Source organism: Physeter macrocephalus, chromosome 1, assembly GCF_002837175.3.
Source record: "Physeter macrocephalus isolate SW-GA chromosome 1, ASM283717v5, whole genome shotgun sequence".
Lineage (NCBI taxonomy): Eukaryota > Metazoa > Chordata > Mammalia > Artiodactyla > Physeteridae > Physeter > Physeter macrocephalus.
The window spans coordinates 107,678,002-107,700,222 of NC_041214.2; the positions used below are offsets into that span (position 1 = coordinate 107,678,002).

Sequence of the window (22,221 nt, forward strand, 5' to 3'; positions counted from 1 at the left end):
GAATTTATAAATTAGAAACTTAAATTAGGCCTAAGTTTACCTATAGTGTTTTGCCTATTTATATTAGAAATTCAAAAGCATTTTATGGGAAAACTGAATTTTTATTGAAATCTTGAGTTTATTATTGGTGGTTGGGTTTTCCAATGGAAGAAAGATTTGTCATAAACAAATAGACAAAAGTATTATGATACCCACAATGGCAGGTTGAAAAACTGGTGAGACAGCTTTCTTTCTGATATTAGCCTCAATTTATGGACTCTGGCAGTTTCACATTTAGCTTTAGGGGTGTTGAAAGATAACCTGAGGCATACTAAAATTTTTGAGAGTTGATTTGAGCAAAATCAGTCCGAATCTGGCAGCATCCAATCTAGCAGAAAGAAAGGAGCTCCAAGGAGCTGTTCAGAAGGAAGGACTTCTACAGGCAGATGGGAGCAGGAACAAGGAAGTTACACTAGGCAAAAAAAGTGGGTTGGTTTTTGCACCGTTACTTTCCTTTAAGGGATGGCAGGGGTCTACCAGGCAGATGACCTAACTACTGCTGATCAGGTGATTCCTGATTGACTGGTTTAAGATTCCATTCCTGGGAGAGCCAAAAACTGCAATTGTCTCAGTTTGATGACCTGGAATTTAGCATAAGTGACTCCGCTTTGGGCCTGTTGTCTTGTTTTTAACAGGGGGTAAGCTTGGACAGGAAAGTAGCCAGTGGGGAGGTTATAAACTTACATTTCAGGGAGTGAATGTAAAGAAAAGAGCAGAAGTCTCTTTCTCGTTTACCCAGAGAACGGGGGGGAAATATATAGATATATATTTTTTACATACACACTCAACACATATCTATTCACATATTTATGGATAGCTATATCCCTTAGTTGGTAATATATCCCTATATAATCTACATAAGTAAATATTAAGAAGTGAAATCTTATGGTAGATACTTTTGAGTCTGGTTGCTTTGGCTCAGCATTATAAGTGAGAGTCATCCTTATTACTACATGTCGCAGTTTGTTCATTTTCATTACTGTTTAGTGTTCCATTTTACGACTATTTCACACTTTATCCATTCTGCTATTAATGGTCATTTGAGTAGTTTTGGCTTTAGTGTAGTGCTGTGAATGTTCTAGAACATGTCTTTTGGTGTACCATATGCATGTATTTCTGATGGATACACATACCAAAGAGTGAAATTGCAGAGTCATAGGGTATGCATGGATTCTGTCCTAGTGGAATATATGTGTATATTTTTAACACATTTTAATATATTTATGTGGTATCTGTTATTAACTTTTTTGGTCATTTAAAAATGAGTTATGGCTAATTAATTGGTTAGTTCACAAGAAAGTATTGCCTATTTATATTGGGGGAAAATGTATATGTGGTTTCATTTAGCTAGGAGTTTGAAGATTCAGTTCTAGCCCCTAATTGGTCTGTGACATTGGGCCTGTCACAGACTTTTCAAGTTGCAATTCCATTTCTATAAATGAGAAGGTAGAAATAATTATATGATTTCTAAGGTACCGTCATCTCTACATATCTGTGATTATTTTGAAATGTCCTAAAAGACTGTTATATAGGTATGCTTTTGTGATAGCTGCTAACTCAGGCAGAAAACAAACTACCCAGTAAGGTTAATGTCTGATTATATCATTTTCACAACAGTTAAGTAGTATTGGGATATGCAGAAATCTATTTGGGTTTTTTAGTAAGCAGGGATGACTTTTAGTAATAGTCTAATTCAGCAGTCCCCAACCTTTTTTGGACCAGGGACCGGTTTTGTGGAAGACAGTTCTTCCATGGACCAGGGTGGGGGAGATGGCTTCGGGATGTTTCAAGTGCATTACATTTATTGTGCGCTTTATTTCTATTATCATTACATTGTAACATATAATAAAATAATTATACAACTCACCATAATGCTGACAGGAGGCAGAGCTCAGGTGGTAATGCGAACGATGGAGAGCGGCTGTAAATACCGATGAAGCTTTGCTAGCTTGCCCACCACTCACCACCTGCTGTGCGGCCTGGCTCTAAGAGGCCACAGCCTGGTACCAGTCCATGGCCTGGGGGTTGGGGACGCCTGTCTGATTCACATAAGACCCATGTAAAGGAAGAAAAATCATTAGTTTAACATGGTAACAGTTATCACAAAGCTTAACAGAATACTTGAAATTAACTTACAGCACTAAATTTTACTCCAAATAATTTGATAACCTGGAATTTCATGTCCATAGAATCTTTGTATTTTATGTTAAACTTTCATTCAAATCAAATGAATTAAATGGGAATGGCTGTCTTCAGTCTTACTTTTAGGGTTGGCTTTGTATATTTTAATAGTCCATTCATTTTCCTCATGGCCTTTTCCCATGTTTAATCTGTATTTGCAGGTCATTTCCAGAGTTGGAAAAAAAAATCAGCTAATATTTCATAGGTGAATAATAACTACTTATTAGCAGTCCATATTAATTCATTTTTGTGAGAAGCTTCTTTTTCACTTTTTGTTTCATTTTTTTTTCAAAGCTTGTAGTGTGTCCCCAGCTCAGTTCTTCAGCTGTGATTAGAGGCATGTGGAGGTACAATGGGGTGAAACCTTTACACTCTTCATGATTGGACCACTCCTGACAGGGTTCCTCAGACTTACCTGTGGAACTGGAAGTTATAGCAGGCATTTTAGTGAGTCTTTCAGGAAGTTAAATTTATCCAGTTTAAAGGAATACCCTTTTTGCTCTGAAATTATGCCCCTCTTGTTCTTGTGGTGTGAAAATATTTTTTAATGTCAAACAGATGATAGGTTTGGTGTTAATGCCCTTTTGGTGAAATAAATAGGAATCCGAGGTTAGTTTCCCCTATTTTTGTTGTTGAGCGTTGTTAAACATTTCAAGAAAATTTATTCTTTTAAATAAAAGCGTCTAGGAACCAGCCATTTATAGAACACCTTCCTCCATCAACCCTTTTATATTGAGAAGGCCAGCTTCTCTGTATCAGTTTTTCAGAGCCCCCTTCGTTATATCCTTGATTTATTACTCCTCACTGGCCTCTCGAGAGTGCTGGGCGTGCTAACATACTCTACCGAGAGTCTCTCTCTGCCTTTCACTTTCCTTTTCTCAGGTGCGGCCTTGTTCCAGCCTCTCTGGTGTTGCGTTCATCACTCCACCACAGGCTGTGCCAAGATATTTCTCTCCCTGATTAGAGGTTCTCATGATAAAATTAGTTAGCCAGGCTTGATTGACGTTTTCCAGGGATATTTATGCTGGTGGGTAGGCAGGCAGGCCCTGATTGCTCTTTAATGATTAAGTTACAAGGAGATATATAGCAGTGGGAAAACTCAGTTCTAGGAGGAAATAGCACCTTAGTGGCATTTGGAGAAGATATTTTTTATTTCTCAGCTGGTGGGTCTTACTCCCCCCCCCCGCCACCCCTTGCTGTTCTTAAGGAGGTGGAACCAAACATAGCAGATGAATTCCTTGCATTTAGGGATCTCAAAGGTTAATGGTGATAGAGGGAGATTATTGAAGGGAGAACTGCTCTTTCTCAGAGTAGGCATAGGTGAGCCACACTTAGGCTGAACCAGTGATGTATGTGGTCATCTTCTATTTCCTGTAGTAGGAGGAAGCAAGCCTGCTCCCTGACCTCTGACAATGTGTTAACCAATCAGAAGAATTTAGTTCTTCTCCCAGGGTAGAGATGAGGGGGGTGAGCTGGGGTGTGGTGATGAGGTTATTATCAGTCTGATGTTGATATTTACAAATGTGAAAAGTACAGGCTGTCCCAGGTTGGGGCCATCAAGGACTTAGGGGTGAGTTCTTTAGGGTTATTGAGCAAGAGGGAGGAGAAATGAAAGTCCCATCAGCAATTAACCTTGACGTTTGTCCTGGAAGAGAAGCTAAATCACTCTAAAACAATGATGTTCCAGCCCAGTAATGATGACTGTGACTCCTAGCGTGTTGGAAGCATCAGGGGAGGGACTGATGGATAGTATGTGGTGTGGGACAACAGAGTGGAATCTCTTTTGCAGATTCCACTTTAAAAACATATTTAGATCTTGAGGCTGCCTTAGATGCAGTTTTACCTAGAGGCAGAACAATGAAAAATAAAGTACCTCTTGAGTTTCCTGCTAACCCTGTGCTTTTCAGATATTAAACATGCACATGAATCACCTGGGGGGCTTATCGAAGTGCAGATTCTGAGTCAGCAGTTCTGGGGTGGGACCTGAGGGTCCGCATTTTTGACAGGCTGTCGGGTGACGTTTAAGCTACTGGTCCAAGGACTGGATTTTGAGTATAATTGTAGATAGCAGTATTTATTTTTGTTCTTGCCCTGGATCTTGACTGTGGAACTGAAATCTAAGGCTCACTATTATCATTCATTCTTCTTCATGTTTAGTCTTCCCTTACACTTGACTATGAAAATGCTATTCACAGTGAAGAAGATAATACTTTATTATTCCCGGTGGTATGTATGTGTATTATGGGAAGAACAGTGATTAATAATAGATATTAATAGGATCCAAATTAAATCCACCAACCAACCTACTGGAAATTCTTTCTGATCAGAAACCAAATGCTAGGCTACGCATTGCTATTTGCAGACATCTCCATGCAGTACCATATTCACATGTGTGTTGTACCAAACAGATGTCTGAGAAACAGATTTTTGTGACAGATTTTGACACAGGAAACGCGTCAGGCTCCATAAAACTTAATGGAAAAGTGTATTGCTTAACTACAGTCCATTTCTTCCTTTTTTTTTTTTTTTTTTTTTTTTTTACAGTCCATTTTTGAAGAACAGTGATTAATAATAGATATTAATAGGATCCAAATTAAATCCACCAACCAACCTACTGGAAATTCTTTCTGATCAGAAACCAAATGCTAGGCTACGCATTGCTATTTGCAGACATCTCCATGCAGTACCATATTCACATGTGTGTTGTACCAAACAGATGTCTGAGAAACAGATTTTTGTGACAGATTTTGACACAGGAAACGCGTCAGGCTCCATAAAACTTAATGGAAAAGTGTATTGCTTAACTACAGTCCATTTCTTCCTTTTTTTTTTTTTTTTTTTTACAGTCCATTTTTAAAGAACGGATTGCAGTGCTTTCAGTGGAATCAAATGGGTCTTATACTTGAGAGCCTTGGCAGTCTCCCTACCCAGAGAATTCACTCTGAGAATGTCACCTGGTGATGGTACTTGATGGGTTATTGATAATGTTGTGTTTGGGCTTGGAGTTGGTCAGCTCAGTGTTCTACTTTAGATCATGGAAAAAGGATATATTTCTTTACTACACTAAATACTTATCTGCTGAATCATTTCTGGAAGTGAGGGAATTACCGTGGTATTTTGAAATGGAAGCACATCTTTTCAGATGTGCATTCGCAATGTGATCTCTGAGTCGGTTTCAAATGGTAATACACCAGGGGCAGAGAGCTTGCCAAAGGAGAACATCTGCTTCTAAGACATAGGCTTCTGGAGCTTTCCTCTCTGAGAGCTTTTCTTTTGCTTGTTTTCTCAATTTGTTAAATCTAGATTATATTCTATTAAGGACACAGGGAAGAAACCCTCAAAATTCAATTGCTATCTTACAACAGAGAAGTCTTCAAAGAAAGCTTTTCAATTTGGATGAAGATCTAAGAACTCCTAGTTATTCAGCTATAGCTTGTGATGCATTTTATTGAAAGTAGTTTTCTTTTTCAAACTCCCCCTGGAGATAGTGCTCCCTCGTGGAGTCATGGTTGGGTATGTAGGCTTCTGCATCCTTGAGCAGCCTGAGTAGGTGGTGGGACTGTGCTGGTATAATGGGCAGGCCTGCGGAGCGAGGTGATTTAGTGTCTGCAGTGTGGTCTTGCTGCCCTTGCAGTCTCCTCCGTGAATACAGATCACTTCTGACCCTGCAGTCTGTCATATGGCCAGGCTGATCTACACCCACATACCTTTGTCTGCCAGCCTTGCTGCTTTTATCTGGCATGCTCTTTTCCCTTTACCCTGCTTCTCTGAACCCTTTTTAAGAGGCCCAGAGTTGAATACACTCTCCCCTGGGCTTCTGTGTTCCTGAAGCACCTTGAATGTACTTCATTTGTACAGTTACACTTCATTGTAGCTGTGTGTTTTTATATCTGATTACCCACTTAGATTCTAAACACATGGAGGGCAGGGACGTAGCTGGTTTTCATCTCATTATCCCCATTGCCTAGTGCAGTGGCAGATCATAACAGAGCCTCAAAAAATATTTACTGAGTGAGTAAACTTTATTTTAAAGTCACTGGAACTTCATATATGCAGATCACAATTTCTATGTATATAAAATTATTCCGAAAAACAGGGAGAACTGACTTTTGTGCAAGTAAGCTAGACTTTTAGAAAAGCAGACAGCTCCGTCATAAGTAAGATATGCCAGAAAATGAAAAGATTAATTGGTGCTGCTTTTACAGTCTGATCTTTGTGGATTATTTGTAGCTTTTCTTTCTCTCTTACTATTTGATTCCTTAAGAAATACTTCATTAAGCAGGAAATAATTAAGCAGGAAATAAAATTTTCATAAGTTAAAACATGATCCTTCGCTCATCATTCTAAAATTTAACTGAAATATTAAAAATGGTTTCTTTTTAAATATTTGGGTTTTCTTATTTCTATTAAGCTTTAAATGATAGGTATCACCAGGAGAGGAATAATGATTGATTCTCATGCTAAGTGTATAAATTGAATATTACAAGTCTTGGGTATAGCAATATATCTGTTGAATAACCATTTCAGTAAATTTATTTACATGGATAGACAGGTACAATAATCTGTTCAACAGTATCTTTAAATGTCTTCTCAAGATTATTATAGTGATGGTATAGGTACAGCTGGAAGCCAAAAGAATTATGCTTAAAAAAAAATCAGTGTGTACACTTCAGTGTTGATAAGTAAGGGATTATTAATAGTGCTTGGCTTTTTTTTTTCTTTTAATAGGTCTTTAATGGAGTAAATTTCTTCACAATACTGTGTTAGTTTCTGTTGTACACCAAAGTGAATCAGCCATATGTATACATATGTCCCCACCCTCTTGAGCCTCCCTCCCATCCTCCCGATCCCACCCCTCTAGGTGGTCACAAAGCACCGAGTTGATCTCCCTGTGCTATGCTGATGCTTCCCACTAGCTAACTGTTTTACATTCGGTAGTGTATACATGTCGATGCTACTCTCACTTCTCCCCAGCTTCCCCCTCCCACCCCGTGTCCTCAAGTTTATTCTCTATGTCTACATCTTTATTCCTGCCCTGCAACTAGGTTCACAGATTCTAAGTCCATCCACCTCATTGCAAATAACTCAGTTTTGTTTCTTTTTATGGCTGAGTAATATTACATTGTATATATGTGCCACATCTTCTTTATCCATTCATCTGTTGATGGACACTTAGGTTGCTTCCATGTCCTGGCTATTGTAAATAATGCTTCAATGAACACTGTGGTACATGGCTTTTTGAATTATGGTTTTCTCAGGGTATATGCCCAGTAGTGGGATTGATGGGTTGTATGGTAGTTCTATTTTAGTTTTTTAAGGAACCTCTGTACTGTTCTCCATAGTGGCTATATCAGTTTACATTCCCACCTACAGTGCAGGAGTGTTCCCTTTTCTCCACACCCTCTCCAGCATTTATTGTTTGTAGATTTTTTTATGATGGCCATTCTGACCGGTGTGAGATGATATCTCATTGTAGTTTTGATTTGCATTTCTCTAATAATTAGTGATGTTGAGCATCTTTTCATGTGCCTCTTGGTCATCTGTATGTCTTCCTTGGTGAAATGTCTATTTAGGTCTTCCGCCCATTTTTTAATTGGATTGTTTGGTTTTTTGATATTGAGTTCCATGAGCTATTTGTATATTTTGGAGATTAATCCTTTGTCTGTTGTTTCATTTGCAAATATTTTTTCTCATTCTGAGGGTTGTCTTTTTGTCCTGTTTATGGTTTCCTTTGCTGTGCAAAAGCTTTTAAGTTTAATTAAGTCCCACTTGTTTATTTTTGGCTTTATTTCTGTTACTCTAGGAGGTGGGTCACAAAAGATCTTGCTGTGGTTTATGTCAAAGAGTGTTTTTCCTATGTTTTCCTCTAAGAGTTTTATAGTGTCTGGTCTTACATTTAGGTCTTTAATCCATTTGGAGTTTATTTTTGTGTAAGGTGTTAGGTAGTGTCCTAATTTCATTATTTTACCTGTAGTTGTCCAGTTTTCCCAGCACCACTTACTGAAGAGGCTGTCTTTCCTTCATTGTATGTTCTTGCCTCTTTTGTCATAAATTAGGTGACCATATGTGCATGGGTTTATCTCTGGGCTTTCTATCCTGTACCATTGATCTGTATATCTGTTTTTGTGCCAGTACCATACTGTCTTGATTACTGTAGTTTTGTGGCATAGTTTGAAGTTGGGGACCCTGATTCCTCCAACTCTGTTTTTCTTTTTCAAGATTGCTTTGGCTATTAGGGGTCTTTTGTGTTTCCATATGAATTGTAAGGTTAGGTACAATTTTCCTAGACTGAACCAGGAAGAATTAGAAAATATAAACAGACCTATCACAAGTAATGAAATTGAAACCATAATTAAAAATCTTCCAACAGACAAAAGTCCAGGACCAGATGGCTTCACAAGTGAATTCTATCAAACATTTAGAGAAGAGCTAACACCAATACTTCTCAAACTCTTCCAAAAAATTGCGGAGGGAGAAACACTCCCAAATTCATTCTACGAAGCCACCATCACCCTGGTACCAAAACCAGAAAAAGATATCACAAAAAAAGAAAATTGTAGACCAATATCACTGATGAACATAGATGCAAAAATCCTGAACAAAATACTAGCAAACAGAATCCAACAACACATTAAAAGGATCATACACCATGATCAAGTGGAATTTATCCCAGGGATGCAAGGATTCTTCAATATATGCAAATCAATCAATGTGATACACCACATTAACAAATTAAGGAATAAAAACCATATGATCATCTCAATAGATGCAGAAATAGCTTTTGACAAAATTCAACACCCATTTATGATAAAACCTCTCCAGAAAATGGGTGTAGAGGGAACCTACTTCAACATAATAAAGGCCTTATGTGACAAACCCACAGCAAGCATCATACTCAAGTGGTGAAAAACTGAAAGCATTTCCACTAAGATCAGGAACAAGACAAGGATGTCCACTCTTGCCATTCTTATTCTGCATAGTTTTGGAAGTCTTAGCCATGGCAGTCAGAGAAGAAAAAGAAATAAAAGGAATACAAATTGGAAAAGAAGTAAAACTGTCACTGTTTGCAGATGACATGATACTGTATATAGAAAATCCTAAAGATGCAACCAGAAAACTACTAGAACTAATCAGTGAATTTAGTAAGGTTGCAGGATACAAAATTAATGCATCTAAATCTCTGGCATTCCTAGACAGCAACAACAAAAAATCAGAAAAAAAAATTAAGGAAACACTCCCATTTACCATTACAACAAAAAGAATAAAATGCCTAGGAATAAACCTGCCTAAGGAGGCAAAAGACTTTTACTCAGAAAACCGTAAAACACTGATGAAAGAAATCAAAGATGACCTAAACAGGTGGAGAAATATACCATGTTCTTGGATTGAAAGAATTAATATTGTGAAAATACTGTACTACCCAAAGCAATTGACTTTTAAACAGAGTCCTCAGTGAATAGAACTAGACAAGCCAAAATCCAGGATGATTTCTTATCTAGACATATTTCATATCTAGTTATGTTAAGTCGTATTTAGAAAATGTGATTTAAATGGCAGCTCAATTTAAAGCCTGCTATACAGTCTATAAACATTTTAGGTCTTTGCTTACATTTTATGCACATATAATATTAAGGGTATTCTCTACCTTTGAGCATTTAAGACTTGTAGAAATTAAGTCTGTTGTCGGTATAAATCAGTGGATTTTTAAAAAAAATATCTTTTTTAAACATCTTTATTTGCTTTACAATGGTGTGTTAGTTTCTGCTGTATAACAAAGTGAATCAGCTGTACGTATACATACATCCCCATATCCCCTCCCTCTTGTGTGTCCCTCCCACCCTTCCTATCCTACCCCTCTAGGGGGACACAAAGCACCAAGCTGATCTCCCTGTGCTATGCAGCTGCTTCACACTAGCTGTTTTACATTTTGTAGTGTGTATATGTCAATGCTACTCTCTCACTTTGTCCCAGCTTACACTTCCTTGTCCCCGTGTCCTCAAGTCCATTCTCTATGTCTGCGTCTTTATTCCTGTCCTGCCCCTAGGTTCTTCAGAACCTTTTTTTTTTTTTTTAAGATTCCATATGTATATGTGTTAACATACGGTATTTTTCTCTTTCTGACTTACTTCACCCTGTATGACAGTCTCTAGGTCCATCCACCTCACTGCAAATAATCAATTTAGTTTCTTTTTATGGCTGAGTAATATTCCATTGTAATATGTGCCACATCTTTATCCAGTCATCTGTTGATGGACACTTAGGTTGCTTCCATGTCTTGGTTATTGTAAATAGTGCTGCGATGAACATTGTGGTATATGACTTTTTTTGAATTATGGTTTTCTCAGGGTATATGCCCAGTAGTGGGATTGCTGGGTCATATGGTAGTTCTATTTTTAGTTTTTTAAGGATCCTCCATACTGTTCTCCATAGTGGTTGTATCAATTTACATTCCCACCAACAGTGCAAGAAGGTTCCCTTTTTTCCACACCCTCTCCAGCATTTATTGCTTGTAGATTTTTTGATGATGGCCATTCTGACTGGTGTGCGGTGATATCTCATTGTAGTTTTGATTTGCATTTCTCGGTGGATTAACCTAATGGTATTTTCACAGTTCAGTTCATTGTATGCTTATCTAAATAAGTGTGTTTTGGAAATTAAATTGCTTCTGATGCAAATCTGAATTAGACTACTTTCCAGTTAGTATAGTCCAGATTTCTTCTAAAAACCTCTTTTGGTTAGTTTGTTTTAGTAGCAGAGCAAATACAGAAGATGTAAATTTTATAATTTCCAGTGTAAAAATGCTTTAAGTAGGAAGACTAGTTTTAAATAGTGTTTGATCCTTTATCCATAAGTTATTTACTTATTCATATTGAGAGAGAAGAGGGCCCTGGACTTTCAACTGCTACTATTGATGACAATAATGATAATAATAGTAAGCTAGTAGCACTAATAATACTAGTAATAATGATAAAAATTTATCAAATGCTTGCTGTGTGTCAATTTCCTAAGCCAATTATTTACTGCTGTGTATTAAACCACATAAAACTTAGAGGCTTAATTTACTAACAACTATTATTTGTTATGATTTTGTGGATTGGCTTCTATTTTATGTTGTGTTGGCTGGGGTGTTGGGCCTCCCTCGCATGCCTAGCGCTTGTTGCTTCCTTGCAGCTGGGGACTCACTAGGGCCTTTCTACATGACTGCTTGGGCTTCCTCACAGCATGACCACTAAATTCCAAGATCATTTTCCAAGATGCAAAGGCAGAAATCACAGATCTCTTAGGGCCTAGCCTCAGAATTTACTCGGTATAATTTCTACCACATTCTACTGGTCAAAGCAACGCACAGCCTAGCCCAGGTAGAAGGGGAGGGGGAATAGACTCCACTGCATGATGGGAAGAGTGGCAAAGAATTTTTGACCATCTGTAATCCTCCACGAATTCTTTAAGTACTGTTGTAATTCATGTTTTGGAGATGAGGGAACTACGACTTAGAGGGTAACTTAGTACCCAAAGTCATTCAGTTACTAAGTGGTTTAAGCTCAAGTTTAGATTAATTTGACTCTAGAGCTGGAGTTTTAACTTGAAATATTTGGGCTTCAGGGTGTGGGCAGATTAGATATGTTGGTCTTTCTACTCCAAAGCCAGTGTCTAAGGGTGGTTTTATTGATGTGTGGCTTATTTCATTTGCAATCAGACTAAAATAGTAAAGGGATTTGATTCATGTTATTGATCAGCCATCATGTGGTAAACATTACAGTCTCCCTAAATTAAGATATTTCTAAACTCTCAGTTGAGATGAAAGTTAAAATTCTTAGATATGATAATGTCCTATGCTTGCTATTAGCACATTTCCTTACCAAGGACAAATAAATAAAATCAACTTTTTAAACCATAAATTTCCCACTGAGCATACTCTCCTTTAGTAGTCTACGTTTTTCATATGTTCTAGTGTTTACTTTTCATTAGCATGAAAAACAGAGTTTTAAATTTGCCTTTTATTATTTTTTTGTTATTTCTGCTGCTTTGTGGTTTTGATTTGAAAGACAGTGTTATTCAGGGATTTTCCTTTGTTGAAAAGGAAAGAAAAAGTCAGAGATGCCTATATGGTAATAAACAAAAATTAAGGCTTCCAAATATACTAATGAATTTTTATACTTACTATAATTTCAATTTTCAATGTTAGATTTTTCTATCCTGACTTTAGGATTTCTGCAGTCTCAGATTGAGGTATATGGAGGAAAGTCTGTACACTGAAAATATTTTATAGCACCTTGTACTTCGTATTGATTTTTAGGTTGTGAAATGGATTCATAATTTTTGCCTAAAGCATATGGGCTTTCTAGTGCCTAAGCTGTCTAGTCACCTCCTACCAGCCAGAAATAAAAGTGATGACAGCCTCATGGACTGTTATGGGACCTCAAATTATGTACCCACAGTCTCCTCATTTTATAGAGGACAAACCTTTGGATAAGAGAATCTTTTGGCTCTTTTCTTATCATGGAGTAATGAGACAGGCAGAGCTGTGTCTAGACCCCTGTTCTCCCAGCGCCATGCTTTCCTCCACCATATCCCAGTACTTCCTTCATGAGGCTTGATATTGGAAATGTAGAAACCAATTGTCTACAAGGTCCTGCCGCCACCACTCGGCTACAGAATAAGCTACATCCAGTTTAACTTTAGCCAGTTTAAGAAAATCTTAGACCTTTTTTCAAATTTAAAAAATATACCTGTTGTTGCTACATTCAGAAAGTTTAAGAAGTTTCTAGTGGGCCAGGGAAATTGTACTGCTAACAACTATTACAGCCATGTTTTCTTATGATTATTTTACCTTTTTTTCATTTTGAAAGAAAAAAAAAAATCCCAATTTTGAAAGAAAAGTAAGTCAGTCTTTACTGCTTAAAAAACCCTAGCATTTCTTTCTGAGGCTGCAGACATCTAAATTAGCCCACTTGTCTTGAACCATTATCATATGTCATATCTGTATCTGGTATGCTGAAGGGAAAATGTGGGTTACTCTGGTCATATGTCACTATACATTTCTTTTATGCTGTTGTATGACAAAGAATATATGTGATGTGCTAATTTATCTATAATAACTATCAGGGACCTTCTTGTTCCTAAAAATAATTCAACTTGAATTGTGGTTTGTTGAGTTTTTTTTTTTTTAGGAGATTATTGTAAAGGTAGGAGATAATGTCACCAAATAGCTTTAAGGATAATGAGGTGTAAGCAGAATGAGATGATTCCTCATTCAGTTTATCAGTTACTGGACTCTTTGACCTTTGTTTTCCCTGCTTTATATCCTAAAAAAGTGAAATTATACTGTGTGCCATCAGTGAATGTTCTATGGTGGAAGGGCTAATACTTTATAGAAAATTGGGACTCAGTGGTCAAGTAAAAGGTTTGTGGTGACTGCGGGTGCTACACCAGAAATGCCTTCTGGACTTGAAAGCCAAGCTTGGGAACCTGGGTGCCACTGGGGCCTGTCAGAGGATAGGTTGTTGCAGTGGATGTGGAAATCTAGTCACTCTCTCTCCTTCAGGCACATTGCAGGTTTGCCTGAGAAGGTCAGTATGATGGCTTGTCAATAATATTTTTGAAAATAGGAATATTTAAAGAAAAAAATAGAAAAACCATTTATAAACTATCCAGAGATTACTACTGTTTATGTCTTTTTGTGTATATCCTATATTTGTTTTCTATTTGTCTGTAGTGTGATATTTAGCTTTTTAATAGAACTAAGACAGTACTGGGCATATTATTTATTGTCTTGCCTTTTTCACTTCACACTTTTATTGAGCATGTTTGTGTGTGTGCATGCATCCACACACACACACACACTCTATGTTATAATGTGGTATCCATGTCAATTATACCAAAAATAAATGAGAATTGCTTGGCCAAATTATGTTTATTTTTATATTTGCCTCAACCGTTTGAATAAAGTAATTTTAACCCCAGGGAAGAGGTGGAATAAATGTCATGATTTTAGTTGTCTTGTCAGTAATGCAGAACATGAGCACCAGAGAGATGAGCTATCTCTTTGCTCTGTGGTTCATTTGTTTTTCACTTGTTCCATTCCTGGGGAGCAGGGTTGAAGTGGGACAAAGGTATCAATGAGGAAAATTTCCAGAGTCAAAAGGAGGAAGTAACTGTCAGGGAACAGATAATGTGATGGAAACTATGTTTATGCTTCCTCAGAAAGTATGACAAATGTGTTCAGTTTACTGAGATTCTGGAAACTTCACACGGGGCATACAGCATTAATTTCCTTTCATTGCTGTTGTTATATTTTGCAATTAACAAAGAAAAAATAGATAGGGAGAGAAAAGATACTACAACTCACAGAGCAAAGATTTTTGTTTTTTCTTATTTAGAGTCAAACACTAGATTTTTACTTCTCTCTTAAAGCAGCTTTTGGTAAAATTTCTTTTCATCAGAGTTTGGAAAGTTGATGCCTCACTATGTAGTGTTTCTGTAAACTGTTTTTATGTACTGCTCCTATCGATCTGTTCATTAGCACTGTTTGGGTCAGGAAATTCTTATGTATTTATTCTTTAAATATTTTCATGGTCATTGACTTTAACATTTATTGGGTATCTATTATGTGTAAGAAGCTGTTACAGGTATAATAAGACTTCTTCCCCAACAAAGACTTTTGCCCTGATTGAGCTGAAGTGCAACATGTTTATACAATAGCTGTGGTACTCTTCAGAGAGAACTTCCTGCCGCGGCAGGTAATGTGAAGTGGTGGCATTTAATAGCCTGATAGATGACATCCAGGAAGGGGGATGGATGGAAAAGATACCGTGGCTGTACTTTGACATAAAACTGGTGCAGGTGAAAGTTCAACAGGCTGAGATATTGGAACTTTGAATCAGTAAGGAGGAAGATATGGCTTAACCTGAGGTTAAGAGCAGGAGAGGTCAGGAAGAGCAGGAGGCCATTCAAATGCTCGAGGAGAGAACAGAGAAGTGATGTGAGAAATGGTGGAAGGTAGCTTGGTCCCATGCACAGGAGAAATCCTCGAAGAAAATATTGTAGGAAAAATTTGAACTATATTCTAATGAGTAGAAGTAAAAGCTATCTCTGAAGTGTAAATGTGACAAAAAATAAAAATAGTGGGCTAGGGAATGTAGCAAGTAAAAATAATTAAGAATTTTCATTAGAAGCAATAAGTACTGACTTAATTGACGTAATTCAGATTGCTACTTCACTGTAATTTTTCTTATGGCGATCTACTGGGAATTGCAAAGAACAAAAATGAATCTAGATTAAAAAAAATTGTTTCAGGGTCAAGTTTGTCTATTTGATGATGAGACTCTTCTTTTATCAAAGTACCCCAGGTCATAGAAGTATAGTTTAAACTTCCAGTGTTTCTTTTTCTTTTGAAAAAGAACCTATCAAAGAAACTCAAAGAAAACAAAGTTCTACTATGATTACTTCTGGCTGCTTCTATTTGAATCATTGCAATGGCAACTTTCCACATGGTTCGCAGAATTTTTATTGTATTGATATTTTATCTTAAATAGGAATGCAGGAATAGTTTTTTCTTTTCTCTCTCAAGTAATAGACTGGTCTACATTTTTAGGGTTTATTTTATGAAAGGATACTTGTTACAGATTAGGTTTAAAAATCAAAAGAAGTCCAACACTGAAGACAAAAGTGTTTTCTTTATTGAAGTAGATATTGTTAAACTTTTAAACCAGATGAAAGTACGAGTGATCATATCATACTGTCGTAGTTTCTCATAATAAATTTTCCATATAAAATTATTTGTTGAAATCATCAAAGGGATAATCCTACTTTGCATTGCTGCAAAGTTTAAATAGCTAACATTTAAAAAGATTATTTGGGAAGTTTTATTGAATGTACTGAGATAAGGCTTATTGTAGTCCTTTTCTTCATCCAAACTGCTGTCATAATCGTAGGAAATTTCAAAATCCACATGAAGGACCCCATTCACCCTTGGAGTTTTCTAATTCCTAGCCTAATTCATCTTCACCGTACTGTTCCTACCCATTGCAGGGCCATATTCTGGTCAGAACTGCATCCATCACCCCCAAAATTGTAGACTCCTCTGTCTCTCTCACTGATTACCACCTTTGTTCTGCTTCTATCTCAGTTTTGTTCCCACTATGTTGTTCTATACTTTTGGCAATTCCTAAGCCCCTTAAATTCATTAAGAGTAGAATTGTGTCATCTTCACCTTTGTATCATCAGTGCCTACCTAGACATAGTCTAGTAGACACTCAGTCAGGATATGCAGAATAAATGAATGGATTAATCAAATATTCGCCCATTGTTTGCTGTGGAATTATAAGAAGCCATCATGACAATTGGTGATCTTAATAAGGTGAGAATGATGGCCTTAAGATGGCCATCAGGGCTTCCCTGGTGGCGCAGTGGTTGAGAGTCCACCTGCCGATGCAGGGGACGCGGGTTCGTGCCCCGGTCCGGGAGGATCCCACATGCCGCGGAGCGGCTGGGCCCGTGAGCCATGGCCGCTGGGCCTGCGCGTCAGGAGCCTGCGCTCCGCCACGGGAGAGGCCACAACAGTGAGAGGCCCGCGTACCGCAAAAAAAAAAAAAAAAAAAAGATGGCCATCAGTTTAAGTAACAATAGTATTATATGGGGAAACAAAGAAAGACTACTAGGATATTTATACTTTTAAACAGAGGTGGCAGGTGGAGTTAATAATAACTCTTATTTATTGAGAGTTTTAAAAATTAGTTGTGTTCGTCTCTTACCTTCATATCTTATTTATTCCTCACAACAACTTAGTGAGACAGGCATTTCTATTTAAAACTTTTAGAGATGAGGAAACTGATTCAGAGAGAGAGGTTTAGTAACTTGTTCAAGACTACCAGCAGAGTAAGGATATGAACCCAATATGTACTATCAAATTTCAGGGCCAATCTCTTTAATACACAACAGTTAAAGAATTAGGCAGAATATCTTTTGAATATCTTCTGGGAACTTGTCAAAGGATATTACATTTGAATGTGATAGGAATATTTCATGTTTTAGTTGTGTTTAGGTAAGGCATTTGTAAATTGTCCATTCAAAACTGTTTATTTTAGAAAGCAAATTTATTTACCCTGAGTGCATCATTTTTATTTTGTAAGATGGCCTGCTGCTCTTAATAGACCGCTGTGGACAACACGTTTGAGAGTATACTGCAGAGATCAAAGGATGCCCAGGGTTCATCTTTCCCAGCCACAATTTTGCACTTGGTCTCCCTAGCCTTGTTAGTGGTGGATGATTTGTCCTTTAAGAAAGGAAAAAGACCTTCCTTGGTTACTTATTTTAGTGCAACTTTTGGACTGACATAGTTTGCTAAATTCTTTTAAAGTGAGCAGTTCAATGGAGTAACATGGAGCAGCTTAAAAAATTGTCCTACTGCCTGTGTCTCAGGTTAGAACGTTTCTATTCACACTTTACTTCTCTTATGACTTGGGGTAGACTCTGAGTCTTCATTGGGATTTGGACTTTTAAGATCTGCTTCGTATTCCTTGTAAATTGGTGCAGTCACTATGGAAAATAGTATGGAGGTTCCTTAAAAAACTAAAAATAGAGTTGCCATATGATCCAGCAATCCCACTCCTGGGCATATATCCGGAGAAAACCATAATTTGAAAAGATACATGTATCCCAGTGTTCATTGCAACACTATTTACAATAGCCAAGACATGGAAGCAACCTAAATGTCCATCAACAGATGAAGGGATAAAGAAGATCTGGTATATATACACAATGGAATACTACTCAGCCATAGAAAGGAATGAAACAATGCTATTTGCAGCAGCATGGATGGACCTAGAAATTATCATACTAAGTGAAGTAAGTCAGAGAAAAACAAATACCGTATGATATCACTTATATGTGGAATCTAAAATATGGCACAAATGAACTTATTTACGAAACAGAAACAGACTCACAGACATAGAAAACAAACTTACGGTTACCAAAGGGGAAAAGGGGTTGGGGAGGGATAAACTAGAGTTTGGGATTAGCATATACGAGCTACCATATATAAAATAGATGAACAACAAGGTCCTACTGTATATATAGCACAGGGAACTAGATTCAATATCCTGTCATAAACCATAATGGAAAAGAGTATGAGAAAGAATATGTGTATATATATATATAACTGAATCAGTTTGCTGTACACCAGAAACTAACACAATATTGTAAATCAACTATAGTTCAGTTGAAAAAAAAATCTGCCTCGTATTCCCCTTAGATGTGTGGAAAACTTTAAAGCACTTAGGCAAGAGAATGGATAAGATTCAGTTTTATTTAAGACACTCAGGAGTCATCTTAATAATAGTCTCTATTCCCAAGAGGGAGAAATGAAAGGCAAGGCTTGCATCAGCCTAGTATCCTCACTTTCTTAGGAATCAAAATGTTCCCAAGGTCAAAAACAGTGTGAAGTAACGCCCTAAACCCATCTTGGAAGGCACTACATCAGAAATAGAGTGAATGGTAATTGCTCTTTAACTGGACGTGAGTCTCATTTTCAGTGCCACTGTTTATATTCTTTGTGTCCTGCCTTTCTCTTTACGTTGAATTTGTTCCACCTTGTAAAGATTAAGAAGCACATGCTCTAGCTTTTAAATGTAAAAATGGAATTATTAATAGTTTTTGGATAAAAAAAATGGGCTCCCATTTCTTCTACCAGAAGCAGTACATTCTCAGAAACTTTGGAACTCACTGATATGAAGTGTCATTTAAAGTTTTTCACTAATTCAGCATTTAAAGCTTTAATACCTCCTTGATTTATGACACAACTGTTTCTTGAATTGAGAAAAGTCAAGGACTACATACGATCTAATTAGATTATTCTCTTTGTGTGTCTCCTACTTTTAGTGGAGGCTACTAATCAAGTCTTGATGTATTTTTTATTCATTTTTCAAATTCCTCATCTCAAGATGGCTATCGTTGGTGCATTGCCCCCACTATACTGTATGATAATAATGTAGTCATGTCTTTTTCTCCCCTACTATGTGATAAATTTATTAAGCGTAGGATTGCATCATCCTACGTCAAATCTTGTATACCTTCAGCCTCCTGATGATGTTGGCTATAGCCACTTAAGCTACTAAGACTTATTAGTAAAGAGTGATGCTCCATCATTCCGACCTCATATTCTGTGCAGTAATGTAACTTGAATTTTGGAGAAATTGCTTCATACTGTTTTAAAGAAGGACAGTTTTAGGTGATCAAATTCAGGATAAAAGTGGCACCTTGCTTCTTAGGTGATATTCTTGACATTGCTGATGCATTTATTACACTTTTTAAAAAAAATGTAGATAGTTTTCCTCTCATCTTCTCCCTCTCCTTTGTCTTTGCTCCTCTCTGCCTCCCCCTTCTCAAGGCTCCTTTATATATTAACATCTTTACTGGTTTACCCAGTATTGACATCTAGAAGCTACTTTTTGCTTACCTGGTGTATCAGAATACTTTTACTCCAAAATTATTTCTTATAAACAAAATCTCACACAAAACAAATTTTTAAAATGGCTTAGCTTTTGATGGTTAATGGGAGATAATGTAGTAATTAGTCAAAAAAAAGTATCCCTTTATTGAAAGTGAAAGTATTGCAAAATTTCTTGTAAATTAAAGTTACGTTTAAGGTTACTGAGTCTTTGTAGGTAAATTTTATTTCCTTAGTTGTTCTGGGGTAGGGGCATTTACTAATAGATACATATCTTAATTAGGATCCTTCAAATCCTTTATTAAGCAGTCATCGTTTTTGGTCTTATGATGAGCGGCAATCAGGTGGGCTTAGGGAAAATTGGCAAAGTATGGAAAAATATCATGATAGGAAAAAAATTCATCTACAAAGAAGATGTGGAGTTGTTGCCTTTCTTCCCTCTATGTCTAGCTGATTAGAGATGACTGTATCCTTGTATTTTATTTTCAAAATTGGAGGTTATTTATTTTTAAAATGGGTATCTAAGAGTGCAGAGTGGGGTGGGGAACTAAAGCTTAATGTAAAGCAAAATATAGTAAACGAAAAACTCCCACACAGTCATATAAAAAACAAACCTATTTGCTATGACAGTAAATTTAAATGACATCAGATAATAGAATTAGCTATAAGTTCTTTTCATTTCTTGGTGTGGATTGCAACCTCTGTAAATCGATATTTCAGGTAAAGGGTTTCCAAAATAATCATTTACATATGTATGGTGTGTGTTTTTAAAATTTAGATATAAAATAAATATAAATATGCGTTCTGGTATATGTGAAAAATAAAGACACAAAACTGTTGCATTCACATGTTTTTAACAACTTGAATTTGTGTTTCTTTAAAGACTAAAGGCAAAATAGATCTTTTCATTTGCCTTAGTTTATGCAAAAAATCGAATAAAAATGTGGTGATCTGTTTGTAGGAACAAGAAAATTGGACTATACACACAGTTTATAATTTAACAGTGGTTAGTTATATAGTGATTATTAGAGCTTCTAGACTGTAAATTATAAAGATATAATGTTACTATTTCTGTTTTAAAGTTTAGTGCCTACATAGCCAGTGGATCAAAAATCCAAGATGCGTAATCACTGGTATGGTGCTTCAGGCTTTAGATCTAACAAATAAAAATGAAAAACATTTGGATATGATTAAAGAACAGAGAAACAAGGGGATGGAGAGCAACCAATTCAGAAAATAAGGAACAGTTGGTTTTCCCTAATTACAGCCATCTTGATTTTTCTTTTTTCTTCTGTATGTATCAATTGGAAGTTTGGTAGAAAATTAACTCGTTTGCCTAATTATAGAAAAAATTCGTTGCAGATTTTCAAAAGTGACTTTATGTTTTTCCTTAAACTCAAATTTCAAAAGTCAGTTGCGGTTTGTATTGGCTGCAATTCTTTCCTTGGATATAGTTCATCAGTTGACTTTTCATTTCCTAAGACTGGATTTCTTAAATGTACCATCACCTAAATGAGGATGTATTGACATAAATGAGAAGATCAAAGATTCAACTAATTAAAGAAGTTTTACCTTGGAATTAGGCTATGTTGTGCAGAAGTGTGGCTGAATCTAAGAAGATGATGAAACATTTTGCATAACCTAACCGTAATGATTTTGCAGATTGTTTGTTGTTGCCAATCAAGCACTAAAATAAGGCCTAAGTTCTGACCCTTCTTTCCCATAAATCTTCTCATGGATAATAAAGGTTATGGAAATTGGGACTTTTTGGTTTTCCAATAGAGATGAATTTTTTGAGATGTCAATTACTTTATACTTTATTGCTTTCTGTTCATTCCTGTTTTTCCCACTTTTTATCACAAGTACCTTATTTATTACATATTCATATAATATAGGAAGTTACATGTTTCCTTTCAGTGACTTTATGGAGAGGTGCATGTTTTATGATCTTTTTTGGTACCTAACATGTTTTTTTGCTTGTTATTTGAGAATCATTAAACACAGATACATGAGTAAAAAAAAAAAGGCAAATAAACACAACTTTCAGTGTCAAAGTCCTGCTGAAACATTGTATGGTGTTATATGCATTGCAGATTTGATGGCTTTCTTTAGTTTTCCTCTGTATTTACTTTGAGCGCTAATGCAAGTGCCTCCTCCCCACCCCCAGCCCTGACCCCTCAACACACACACAAAGCAGTTAAAGCTTCAAAATGGAACGATAGTAGATATGTGCCTGCTGTGTTCTGGTGATTCTGAGTAAGCAGGAATATAAGGAGGCAAGGTCAGCTCAAAACTGAAAAGTTCTGTAGTATTTTATCTTTCAATTGCTTTCTTACTGTCTAGCACTAACAGTTTTGGGCTGATTAACATAATTAATGTTGTAAACTTATGAAGAGCTAAGAAGGAATGTAGATGATACTGTTAAAGTATTAGTCACGGTTTGAAGCTTGTTCTAAATCATGTCAGAATTCCTAGAACTTAACATGGAAATTAGAATAGAGACAACACCTACATTTCCCTCCCTTCCAAACCATTGTTTTCATACTACCATAACT

The 22,221-nt window shown here is 36.5% G+C and overlaps 1 protein-coding gene across 5 annotated transcripts in view; it reads left to right on the top strand.

Moving 5' to 3' along the window:
* The window catches only part of CBLB (Cbl proto-oncogene B), a 214,394-nt gene that overhangs the window by 70,826 nt on the left and 121,347 nt on the right, over nucleotides 1-22,221 (top strand). The window lies entirely within an intron of this gene.